At 54.3% G+C, this 12907-nt stretch overlaps 1 protein-coding gene, 1 non-coding gene and 1 pseudogene across 3 annotated transcripts in view; all 3 read right to left on the reverse strand.

Annotated features, from left to right (window-relative positions):
- The window catches only part of LOC144275259 (E3 ubiquitin-protein ligase TRIM39-like), a 412642-nt gene that overhangs the window by 304389 nt on the left and 95346 nt on the right, over positions 1-12907 (reverse strand). The window lies entirely within an intron of this gene.
- Positions 5402-12907, reverse strand: part of LOC144274887 (E3 ubiquitin-protein ligase TRIM11-like) — a 47109-nt pseudogene continuing 39603 nt past the window's right edge. The window contains exon 6 of the transcript XR_013347971.1: positions 5402-5535. The product of XR_013347971.1 is annotated as an E3 ubiquitin-protein ligase TRIM11-like (transcript). The remainder of the gene's footprint in view (positions 5536-12907) is intronic.
- Positions 11037-11110, reverse strand: TRNAN-GUU (transfer RNA asparagine (anticodon GUU)). Its single transcript has one exon. It is a non-coding gene; the product is annotated as a tRNA-Asn (tRNA).

Below are 12907 nucleotides of genomic sequence, written 5' to 3' on the forward strand. Positions count from 1 at the left end.
TCAGTGGGGCCGGAATCTCTCCTGCTCCTTTGGTCTCTTTGGGCTTCCCACGAGATGCCTGGTGAACTGCCCTTGGACTCTGGGCCCAGCACCGCTCAGAAATTATTCGCTACCTTCAGAGAGACAGGGCACAGCTCAGCCTGTTGGGTAGGCTGGAGACTCACACTTCACTGGAACACACAACACTGAGGTGGTTTGGGAAGCATAGTAACAAAGAAGAGATTTAAGTGATACTAAGCAAGAGAAGGAGACACATTTCAAAGAGACAAACAAAACACAACACACTTCGTAGTGACTAAAACTGAATCTTAACAAGTCACAATCTTTGCCTTAGCAGTTTCCAGACTAACATCTCAGCTTTCCTAAGAGACCTTCTTTGATGTCCCTGTAGGGTAGAAAACTTCTCTGTCCAATCCGCTGATTTGATTGCTTCGTCTTCTGGTTTCAGACCCTCTGTTCTCCTTCTGGGGTGCCTGGACCCTGATTGTAACATCTCTCTGGCCCAGCCTCTTACACAGATGTGTGCTGCAGCCAGCCCAGCGCAGGGAGCAGTGGGGATAGATGATCTCCTCCTGTTAGACCAAGCAACAGGGGTCCCCTTGAGGCTTAGATGGAAGATCCCAGGCATCTCCTGGAGGTAAGAACCGTCCACTCTTCTGGACACTTGGGGCTGTTGCAAGAAAGAGGGGGCTCCTGTTCCATAGCCTATTTGTCCCCATGACTGTGTTTTTTTCTTCTCAGAGGATGCATCCGGGACCCTGGAGACTGTTTCGTGCAGGAGGTTTGAGCGGGGAGAGATCACTCACTGTCCTGACCCATGGGTCATTAACCCGGGTCTGCCGGGTTCCTGGGAGCAGCCACCCTCCAGCACGCCACCTGGAAGCCTACGAAAAACTGCTTATCTAGGACTGACGAAGTCCAGACCCAGTTTGAGGCTCCTATTGGCAGAGTCCCAGAGCAGCTAACTGGCCCGGGGACCTCCTTAAACCAGCAGCAGGAAGAAGAAGCTGTCTGAACAGCCGAGTTCCTCCCCGGCTCTGGACTGTGTGTTGGCTGTTCCTGCTCCCACTCCCCAGGCTTGATTTCCTGGCATCCGGACTCAGGGTGACTCACCTGACTTGAGGTTCTGAACACAATTTGGTCTTTTGCTTCTGCTCTTCCAGTGTCCTCACCCAGCTGACTCTCGACTCCTGTCTTGTGAGTGTGGACTCTGCCTCTGACCACTAGGTCTGGCTGCCCATGACCCAGCCATGACACTGACTTTTCTACAATTCCTCCAATGCCCTTTTCTGCTCTCCAGCTCTGCTCTCCCAGCAAGACACACCAATGCCTTGAATCCCAGAGTCCTGCTTGCCTGCTAGTCAAGGGCTCAGGGGGAGTGCTTGTCTTGCCCCCTCCCCCACCACAGCTGCTTGTCCTCGGGGACTCTCCCTAGCGCAGAGGAGAATCCGTCCTGGCAGCGATTCAGGAAGTCACAGAAGGGACGGTCTGCTCAGCTCCCTCTGCAATGGCACTGCCCGAGACCATTACGAGTGGGTGCCCAGTGACTGCGCCGGCAGCTCCTTGAGAGACTCCTGGGGGCAGGGTAGTCGTGTTTCCCAGTGACCGCGGGAAGCCATGCGAAGAGTGCGGCATTGAGGAGACTCTCCTGCTGTCCCAAAGGGTTTCTGTTCTCCTGCACAGTCAGACCATGGGGCCAGGTTGGAGAATGGGGAAGAGCTGGTTGGTGATGAGTCGGAGGATTCACCATACAGGTGGCAGCAGCTGCAGATCCTGGAGTCCCTGTGGTCGGGTTACCATGCGTCCGGAGTTTCCCGGACATGTCTGGCTTTTTGGGTGTTAAATTGCCCTCCGGGAGGAATTTGTAAAACTCTCCAAAGGTCCGGGATTTCCCTCCCAATGCAGCACTCTGGGGGCGGAGGGGGAGCTGCGCACTCTGCGGGGGAGCACGGCACTGTGTCTGGCTCCGCACCCCAGACACACTGCTCTGAGCAGCAGGGTACGTGGGCTGGGGGGGCTGGAGAAGGGGCATGGGGTCCCAAGGGACAGTCAGGAGACAGGGAGCAGGAGGGGTTGGATGGGTGAGGGGTTCTGGGGGGAGCCTGTCAGGGGGTGGGCATATGAAGAGGGGTCGGGGGAGTCAAGGAACGGGGGGGGGGTTGGACGTGGCGGAGTTTCGGGGGGGGAATCAGGGGCAGGGAACAGGGGGGATTAGATGGGTTGGGGGTTCTGCGGGGGCAGTCAGGGGACAAGGAGTGGTTGGATGGGTGTGGGAGAGCCGGGGGTCTGTCAGGGGGCGGGGGTGCGGATAGGGGGCAGGGCAGTCAGGGGACAGGTAGGGGGTGGAGTTCTAGGGGGGCAGTTAGGGTGGAGGGGTCTAAGGAGGGGGCAGTTGGAGACAGGGAGAAAGAAGGCTTAGATAGAGGGCAGGGTCCTGGGAGGGGGCGATCAGGGGACAAGGAGCAGAGGAGGTTGGATGGGTTGGCGGTTCTGTGGGGGGCAGTCAGGGGGCAGGAAGTGGGAGGGAGTAGATAGGGGGCAGGGCTACCACTCCCCCCCGCACCCTCGGAGTGTCCTCTTTTTTGAAAGTTCAAATATGGTAACCCTACCCTATGGGCCCAGCCGCCACTCCTGAGACTTCAGGCGAACCTCCCCCTGTTCTCAGGGAGTCTTTGGCTTTGGCGGCTGGGCCTGCCTGCCGAGACAGAGGACTCAGTGTTTCCATCAGGCTGCTCAGCTGCAAATACAGCCACCCAAAGACGGGAAGAATGGAAGCGAAAGAGCAAAGCTGGACCCTCTGCTGAGCTCCTGCAATCAAGTGAGCCCAGCCTGGGAGAGAGGAGGGAAAGCTCCAAGGTGGCTGGTGGCTGCAGGGAGCCAGGGGAGGAGAAATAAATAGTTCATGATGAATCCTACGGGCTTTGTCTTGTGTGGTGAAGGGTTTCAAATGGGTCTAGTTACTACCACATTCAACTTTACAATCGCTGTGTCTGACTGAAGGGCAGGTCTAGAAAGGGCAGAGGTCACTCGAGGAGCTTCAAGTCTCCGATTCTGTCCCTATTGCCTGCTTTGACCAGCTGATCTCAACCCAACACCTCCCTCAGGTGGTCGCAGTGGTGAGCTCTTTCCCTCTTTTTCTGGATTAGCCGCCAGCATGGGGACAGGATACATGTGGCCAAGGAAATGGAGAGGCATGGGGGTCACTTGCAGAGGCATGCAGAGAACTTGCAGAGTTACCTGTTCATGCAGTTCCTATGGGGGAAGCACGGTAGGGTACCGTGCACTCCGGGGCACCATTTCCAATTCTGGTGATGGCAGGGAGGATAATTTCACCCTGATTCCAGGGGCTACTTAGGCACCTGAAAACTCTAATGTTTTGACCGATAACTTAGCAATGAGCTGACAGGAACACTTGCCAGACTGCTTTCCGGGGAAGACAGCTATAAGAATGGATCCAGGAAATGGTTCTGTATCTCTGAGCTGTTTGGACACTTTCAGGGAACATTCCCGATGCGAGACAGAGACCCCCAAAGTTATCCTGGGTAACCCTGAGAGACTTGTGGAAAACTAGCAGATCCCACATCTCTGCTGTCACTTTGCACTGACAAACTCGGACTGTCCGAACCTGTTCATCTATTTTACCTGCTTTAACCTCTCAAGAACTTTCACATATGAAAGAAAGAAAATTAAAGAAATGACATAGTTACACCGATATAGGGCGTAGCATAAACCCGACCTCAGAGTTGTCCCATTGAAATGGAATTATTCACAGCAGTAATTAAAGTGAAACATGCACGTAAGTGTTTCCAGGGCCAAGATTAAGGCCACAGCTTATGAGAGGTGCAGATGCAAGAAGAGAAGAGCTGTGCAAAAACTGAAATGCCACTTGGAATCTGGCCCAAACAATGCATCACGAAAAATAAACTCATCTTGTTATACAGTAACAGAGCTGGTTCAAAAGTGTTTTACACTGACAATGCAACCTTTGAACTAAAAATGCCACTTTGGATTACATTGATCATTTGAAAAAAGTTCCCTCTTTAAAAAAACCATTTTGGATTTCTCTGCCCACTTCAGAGAGAACACGGAGTTTTTCCCACCAAAACGAAACAAAAATTTGATAATTAAAAACATTTCCAAATAAGTTTGAAGACTATGGGGCGGGGGAGTGGTTTCTTCTTCAATTTTCATGAACCTCTCCACCCTCGCTATTTTTGACCAGTTCTAATTGTGAATAAATGTCTGTATGTACATGAATGATAAATATGTCTGCTACTGAAACATTTACAAACAACGGCTCTCATGAGGAGCACTGAGGTCACATTACGCAGAGAAACACCCAGGCCTGCAGGGTTCACATTCTCCAAGACATAAACCGCCCCAGGATGGGAATGTAACACACAACACAGCGTGACTGGCCCGGGTTGTTTAGGTGCATGTTTTGCTGTTGCTGGCAAATTGTGCTGTTTTGAGGTGAGGGAGAGTTATATTTGAAATGAGTTCTTCATCCTCTCCCACTCTCATCCAGGGGTGCCGGAACAGGGGAGACCAGGGCCCACCACTTTTTACTGGCCATAAGTGTGAGCGACTGGATGATGGGGGAGAGAAGGGAGTGGGGGGGCAGTGTTTTGGGGGCAAGGGGTGGCGTGAAGTGGGAGCTCAGGGAGAAAGGCGGTGTGAGGGGGGGCCTCAGGGAAAGGAGCGGTTTGAGGGGGCAGGACCTCGAGGAGAAGGGGTGGCACAGGGGCTGGGCAACAGTTTGGGTGCCAGCCCCCACCCCCACTTTTAGGAAGCTTTTGCCCATCCTGCCCTCATCCCAAATTAATTTGTTGCAGTAAGAAAACTTTGAGCAACAAGGAGACTTAGAGACCCACAATATAACCGCCAAAATCCTCACCCGCCCCTCGAGCTGGGCAAACAGAATTTTTTGGTAGCTGGCAATTCCAAAAAAGAGTTGGAAAAAAACCGGTTTCAGGTTGAACAAAACTAACATTTTTCCAAATTTTTGATGAACCAAAAAGCTTTAAAAAAAAAAAAAAAAAACTAAAAGACCCAGGAACATTTCAAGGGTTGTAACTTTTTGAATTTTTAAAATAAAATTGAAGGACATTTTTAAACAAAAAATTGTTTCAAACTGAAAAATCAAAATGGTTTGTTTGGAAAGCGTCTAAACGAAATGCTTTGACTTTTTAAGAACTGTGGGGAGGGTCTGGACGTGAACAATTCAGCAGACCGGATGTGAATTTGCAAACAGGTCTCCTTCCCCATTCTCCAGGGCTGGGTCTCGATTACTGTTTCTGGTTCCCTGGGCCTGGTCCCCGTCCCTGTCACACACTGCGGGGAGCTCAGATTCCTGAGAATCCTGCCGACTTCCAGGCTGCGGGGAGGGATGAGTCAGCATCTACCTGAAGACGAGTTGCGAGTAGGCAAACACTTTCCCTCTACCTTTCCAAACCCCACATAGGTATAGTAAGACTAGCACCCCCACCGCTGCCACCACTCCACGCACCAGGAGACGATTCCAGGACGCTGGCTCTGAAACAAAAGCGAGAGAAAGGCCCCATGACTAAGGGAGTCCGTTAAATCATCCCACTGCTGCCATGAGGATCCCAGAAGATGAAGACATTCCTGGGATACAGGAAGAGCTGAGTTGGGTCGTGTGCACATGGGCACCACTCAGAGCAGCGGGAATGAGATCTCCAGGCTCATTATCCCCATCGGCCAACCTGATGCAGGGAGAAAGGTGAGCCCGGCAAAGCAGCCCCGTTACAGAGTCTGGGAACCGTGATTTTTAAGATGCTCCAGGATGGGGTCCCTCAGCTCTTAAGATTAGAGGGGACGGTTAGGATCATCTCCTCCAGCGTCTCCTGAATCGTGGGGAAAGGCTAGCCGTGGTGGGAAGGGTGGGGTTTGAAGATGTATCCATGAAAATGGGGGGTGGGGTCGTTAACACATTGCTGACGGGTGAGGGGCACGATTGGTTTCTTTGCCTTGAGGAGGGGTCTCAGCTTTTAAAAGTTTTGGGAAGAATAATTTAGTCTGAGCCCTGGCATAACCCAGGCCAGAGAACGTCGCCTACTGATTCCTGCATCCAGTCCAGTGATTTATGGCACTGACTTGGCATTGAGAAGGATTTTATCATAGGCTTAAATCCAGCTGCAGAAGGGAATGGGCATTAGAAGCTGAAAGACCCCAGAAATGGCTCTGGTTTTCTACTCGAAATAATCACCCAGGGCTGATTTTCCCCGTCCCAGCGCCTTGCAGTCATGCACCCAGGGCCTAGTGGATTTGGTGTGCAGGCAGGCTCCCAAATCCAGACAGTGGCACTTCACATCCACTTTGCCCTGGTGTCAGGGACTGCCCTGAGCGCCCATCCTGCAAACACTTACGCACCTGAGCCCTCCCACTGCCATCCAAGGCTACTCCTGCGGATGGAGTTAAACACGTGGCTAAAGCTTTTGCAGAGGTTCCAGAGAGCTGAGGCTCCATGTAAAAGGAACATTACTTTAGTTATTCCAATCTTGGCTTTATGAGATGCTCCTGCCCGCCCCCTCCCTTCACAGCTGAGTCTCCCACCCAGTGGAATTCTCCAAGGAACTTCCCACTCCGAGACCCTAGACACTGTGTCCAGCGCTAGCTGTCCCTCTGGCCCAATCCCATGCTTCAGGACATAGTCTGAACACCATAGAGGTCAGTAATGAATTCCCCACCTCCATTTACAGCATGGTAAAACTAGCCATGTATGTTACAGCGGGTTCTTGCGTTCCCTGGAAGCATCAGATATTGTCCCCTGGGCTGGACCAGACAGGACAGCAGCCTGAAATGCCCTACGGCATTGGCTTGACCTCAGACTGACCCTGTGGAAAACAGGCTACAGCTCCCTTTAAAAAAAAATAAAATAAAAAATTAATTTATAAGGAAGACTAGAGGTAAAATTTCCCAGTGCACTTAAGTCACTTTGTTGCTTTTGAAAATTGTGCCCTCTAAAATCAGCCCCGATCCCTGTAGCGGCCACTCCTGTAAGCTGTCAAGTTCTGGCCCATTCCTGTAAGTTTGCGTTTGTGGCGTTTTTAATACAAGCCGCATTACATGCCACAAAGAACCCTGGGTGGTAAATTTTGAAATACAACAAGAACAACAGGAAGAGGAAAAATATGCTCCACACATGCAAGTTGATCAAGTTCGTGTTGTCATAGGAAACTTAACTTGTGTGTCCGAACCATACAACATTACTGCTGCACTCATATTGGTTTTGCATCTCATTATTTCTAAATAGCAAAGAGAAAAAAATAATGGGCTTAATAACGGTGCCATCTGGGCTTTGAGTTTTACCAACTCTTCACAGCAGAAGAAAGATTGGCGTTCTCCATTGCCTTATGCCTGAGTCTGAATTCTCAGCAGTGCCAAGTTTTCACTTGGCTCAGCAGAGAGGGATGGGAAAAGGGGGCTTGAAGTCACCCTTTTGTTCCCCCAAGCTTCGGCTGGCTGGTGCCTGAAATAGCACCTGACATGAAACTTAGAGCACCGTTGAGGCTGCTCTAAGTTACACTGGCTGTCATGGCAGCAGTTCTGAGCCAGTATTATGCACCACACTCTCTTTGCTACCACACCAAGTCCCCAGACTAAAGATTGGGAGGAGGCAGGTGACATAGGGAGACACACCAGCTTTGTGCAACCGAAGAATTTCTAAGCTGCCCCTTATGGGCAGTTGGCATGAGGCCCAGGATCAAACTCCTTGTGCCGTGATGGGTGGGTGAGGGAAGAGTTCTGGGCCCCAATCCAGCCATATCCTGATCCTGGTGTGTGTCATTTACACTACTGTCTGCAGTTCTTTTGGTATTTCATGCTCACTTTGCATCAGTGTAAAGGTGACACAAACAAAGTGCAAGGCAACAGAGAGTCCAGCCCCCGCCCTCCCCCCACACTGATCGCTTTAACTAGAAGTTTCAATTGCAACCAAAATTGTGGAGAGATTAAAAAAAAAAACAACCCAGAATCACAGGAGCTCTGGTAATCAAGTGATCCATCCCCTGTCACCCATTCCCAGCTTCTTGAAAATATAGACTAGGGAAACCATCCCTGCCCATGCTAGCTAATAGCAGTTGAGGGACCTGTCCTCCATGAACTTATCTAGTTCTTTTTTGAACCCTCTTATAGTCTTGGCCTTCACAACATCCTCTGGCAAGGAGTTCCACAGGTTGACTCTCCATTGTGTGAAGAAATACTTCCTTTTGTTTCTTTTAAACCTGCTGCCTATTAATTTCATTGGGTGACCCCTGGTTCTTGTGTTATGAGAAAGAGTAAACAACACTTCCTGATTTACTTTCTCCACATCAGTCATGATTTTATACACCTCTATCTTATCCCCCATTGGTCATCTCTTTTCCAAGGTGAAAAGTCCCAGTCTTATTAATCTCTCCTCACACAGAAGCTGCTCCACATCCCTCAACATTTTTCTCACCCTTTTCTGTACTAATGGAGGCAGCGAGGCCTAGAGCGCTGGACTCGGAGTCCCGTTGCTGTGGGAAGTGTCTGTACTGAAGGGCTGCAGCAGCTATCGTGTTTTAAGTGCAGACAGAGCCTGAGCCGTAAAGCAGGTTCCTTCCCACCTCCTCCCTTTGCAGAAAACACCCCCTCGGCTTAAACACCGACAGAATCCTCATGCAAAGCGATTTCTTCTCCAGGCCGTCTACAAGCCTCTCTCCTTGCAACTTGAAGAAAACTGAATGGTTGACAAACAGGGCCTCAGAGACCTGATCTGCTACATGCCCCGCCTACCCGTGACAGGCACCCATAACTAGCTTTCAAGCTCCTTCCCCTCTCTCCCTGCACGGGCACAGTGTGATCTGCTTGGCGTCTGAGTCTCACACCGGCTGAGCAACAGGCAAACCTAGAATCAAAGTGGTTCATAACGTGGTCATTTGATCTCCCCCAAAGGGCTGGGGGTCGCCCTGCACTCTGCTGGAGAACTCTCAGCCATCTAAAAAAAGAACAGGAGGACTTGTGGCACCTTAGAGACTAATAAATTTATCTGAGCATAAGCTTTCCTGAGCTACAGCTCACTTCATCGGATGCATTTAAAACCCTGCTGCAGTGATCTGAGCAGCCTTGGCTGTATGGAAAGCAGATCAACTTTAGCTGGTTGGGGGCTTTGTTAGGGGGAGGAGGGGATCTCAGAAATCCCTTGTCCAAATGGCCCTGTGCCCCCCCGAGGCACACAAACTGTCAAGGCTCCAAGTCAGCGGGTGGATTTCAGAGCAGGCAGGAGATCGGTGCTTTAGGCAGAGAGCTGGCGCTTTGCTAGAATAAAATCTCTTCAGCTGCCCTCCAGTAAGATCCCGTCCTTCAGCGCCTCATCCCCAGCGCTTGCTTGGGACCCGAAGTGAGGGTCAGCCCCAGACCCCCCCCACACGGCGGGCTGAGACACGCGGCGCTGCTGGGACGGCAGTTCAGAGGGGGCGTTAGGACACTTTGGCCCATCAGTTAAAAGACAAAGAAACGAAGTCTGCCCTGGGGACCAACGGAGACGTCTTCTCTCACTGCAGAGAAAAATCACTTCCCCTTCCGCCCCAAAATGATCCGCGCTCATGATTTGCTGCCCAGCAGCGGAGCTCTTGTCTCGGGAGGCAACTTCAGCTCCTGCAGGTTACCCGCCTATTTTGCCCCCCTTAACCCTCCTTCCATCTGGTCCGCGCACAGCCCCCTCCCCAATAGACCCCGCGCGACCCCCTCCCCCATCTGGTCAGCAGACAGCCCCCACCCCAATAGACCCCGCCCCATCCCCTCCCCAATACCCCCACCTGATCAGAGCACAGCGCCCTCCCCAATAGACCCCACCTGCCCCCGCCCCCATCTGGTCAGCACACAGCCCCCTCCCCAATAGACCCCACCTGCCCCCGCCCCCATCTGGTCAGTGCACAGCCCCCTCCCCAATAACCCCGCCCAAACCTCCTCCCCCATCTGGTCAGCGCACAGCCCCCTCCCCAATAGACCCCGCGTTCCCCAGTGTGATCGATGCACCCACCCAACTCTTCTCCCCCCCCCCAACCTGGCACCTCCCTGGTCGCCCTCTCCCCGATCCGTGCACAACACCAGCCCCTCCTCACCTGCTGGCGGAGACCCCCAGCCCCCGATGGCTCCGCGGGCAGCCGGCGCCTGGAGCCCGGCTCGCAGCTCGCCCAGGCTCATGTCCCCTGGAGCCAGAGCCCCCCCCGGGGAGCGGGCTCAGAGCGACCCCGGCGGGCAGGCAGAGGGAGCAGCGAGGGGACGGGCTGCCCTGCCGGGAGCCGCCAGGCTCGGGGAGAGGGTCCCGCGGCTGCAGCCCCGCTCAGCTGGGCAGGTCAGCAACACGGAAGGGAAACGCACCCAGCTGTCTGCCCCCGGGGAGCGGGCGAAGAGCAGAGGCTCCAGCGGGTCAGGATCCCGCACCGCTCCCCGCTCTTGCGCCGCTGCCTCCGGGGCTTATGGCTCGGGCTGGGCGGGGGTGTCCTCCTTCAATAGCCGCAGGATCCGGGGACACCCGCACGGACTGATCCATTAGAGGAGCATCGGGGAGTGGGATGGAGCCGCCCGCCACCCCCTGACACGGCTCAGCGCAGCGTAGCCAGGTGCCGGGGAGAGCGCCTGGCCTGAGGCTGTGGGGAAGTGGGCGAGTCTCCCGGGCCAGGAGCTCAAGGGCCGGGCAGGAGGGTCCCCTGGCCCGCCGGCCGCAGTTTGACCACCCCCGCTATAGACTGTCGGGGAAACCGGCCCAAAGTGACGTGTGATACCATATTAGGCGCGTCTTCCAGACATGTGGGTGGGAGGGGCAGGGCTGTGTCCTCCTGCTGCTGCCCCCCTCCCCCCGTCATAGAATCTCAGGGCTGGAAGGGAGCTCAGCCGGTCCAATTGTCCAACCCCCTGCTCAAAGCAAGACCAATCCCCACTTTTTGCCCCAGATCCCAGATGGCCCCCTCAAGAATTGAACTCACAACCTTGGGTTTAGCAGGCCAATGCTCAAACCACTGAGCTGTCCCTACCCCCCCAAAGCAGGTCCGCATCCCTGGGTGGGCTCGAACCACCAACCTTTCGGTTAACAGCCGAATGCGCTAACCGATTGCGCCACAGAGACCGGGCAGCCAGGCCCCAGGCAGGGAGCAAGCGGCCATAGCCAGCTGCTGGGGAGAGCCTGGCTGGGGAGGGGCGGCAGCAGCAGCCTGATCCCTGCCCGGGCTCGGCTTCCCGGCGAGCCGCAGCCCCTCCCCGGCAGGCCCTGTGTGCAGCAGCTGGCTGCGGAGGGGCGACAGCGGCCACATTGAGATGGTGAACTTGCTCTTAAACAAGGGGGCCAGCCTGAGCACGTGTGACAAGAAGGAGCGACAGCCCATCCATTGGGCAGCCTTCCTAGGTACATCTCCCTCTTGCCTTGCCCCTCTCTCCCTTTGTTAGCTGGCCCTGTTCTGATACAGGTACTTCCCAGTTCCCCAGCATCCCCTTTTTGGACTCTTCTGCAGGTACAGCTAGTGACACAGGCAATGAGTCTGGGGGGGTCTCACGGCTGTGGGTGTTCTCCCCTTCCCCCCGTCTCACCAATTCTGCACATAGTACCCCAAAACTGTTCCCTCCTCCTGCAGCTGCGAGCTCTTCGGGTGTCATTCCGCACCTGGGCTGGCATACTCGGGCCTGACTCCGTGTGACTGTTCGTTCGGCAGCCAGGGCTCCAGATCGCTCTTGTCCCGGGCCTGGGTGCGTTTGGCATCACATGGCTTGCCATGTGGCTTGGGATGATTTAATTGGGGATTGGTCCTGCTTTGAGCAGGGGGTTGGACTAGATGACCTCCTGAGGTCCCTTCCAACCCTGATATTCTATGACTCTATGACAGCCCAGTTCCCCCCCCACTCGGCTTTCCGGGGCAGTGGAAGTACCTAAAAGTGTCTGTGTTGGGGGGGGAACCACTGGAGCCCGAACCGGGGCCCTGCCCCCTGCCCCACCCTTTCCCCTGAGGCCCCGCCCCCTCGCTCTTCCCCACCCCCCACCTTACACTGTGGAAGTGGGAAGACAGGCGCTGGGGGGTGTCTCTCTCTCTCTCTCTCTCTCTCTCTCTCCCCAGCTTGCGTAGAGGCTCTGGCCCGCCCCATCCCTTCCTCTCCCTCCCCCCAAGTTGCCTTTTGGCCCCTCCCCCAATACTAAAACAGACAAGTTCTTATAATAAAAAAAGGGACTAGGGCCCCCCCCTTGAGCTGCTGGGGGCCCCAAGCAATTGCTTAGGCTGAGTCTCTCTGTTTATACCAAGGGCTCCGAGTGTAGGTAGCCCAGCCCGGCACATGTGCCTCAGTCTCCCCGTACCCTGCACCACCACCTCCAGCTGTTGAAACTGAACTCACCTGAGCCTGGGCCCCCCTGCCGCCCCCTCCCCGGAACTGTACACCCTTCTCTGCCCCGGCCCTGCTGGCTCCCCCTGGGGACGACACTACTCTTCCTGCTTCCACACCATGACCGCCAAAGGCTCACAAACCAGCAGATAAAAAACTCTGCATTTAGTATTTTAAGTCTCATGGTTTTTAAGTGGGTCTCACGGTTTTGAGGCCCGACTCATTTTGAACTCTTGCGTTTATCAATACAGAAATTATCTACCCCCCCCCCCGTCACACACACACACGTCACTTAGTCTTACACCCCTGCTGTGGGCGCTGACTCCCTGGGCGCAGGAAGAGGGGGCGCGAGGGTGAGGCCTTGGGGGAAGGGGCAGAGTGGGGATGGGGCCATGGGACAAATCAAACTTCCCAAGAGCCTGTCTGTGTCCAATATAGTTTTAAGGGGCTCCTACCTCCCCTCTCCTGCCATGGCTCTTAAAACCAACTGAGACTCTGAACCGTCTGCTGCCCAGGGCCCTGGGGTGAGCGGAGCTAATGCCAACCCCAGCCTGGC

Source organism: Eretmochelys imbricata, chromosome 14 (genome assembly GCF_965152235.1).
Source record: "Eretmochelys imbricata isolate rEreImb1 chromosome 14, rEreImb1.hap1, whole genome shotgun sequence".
Lineage (NCBI taxonomy): Eukaryota > Metazoa > Chordata > Testudines > Cheloniidae > Eretmochelys > Eretmochelys imbricata.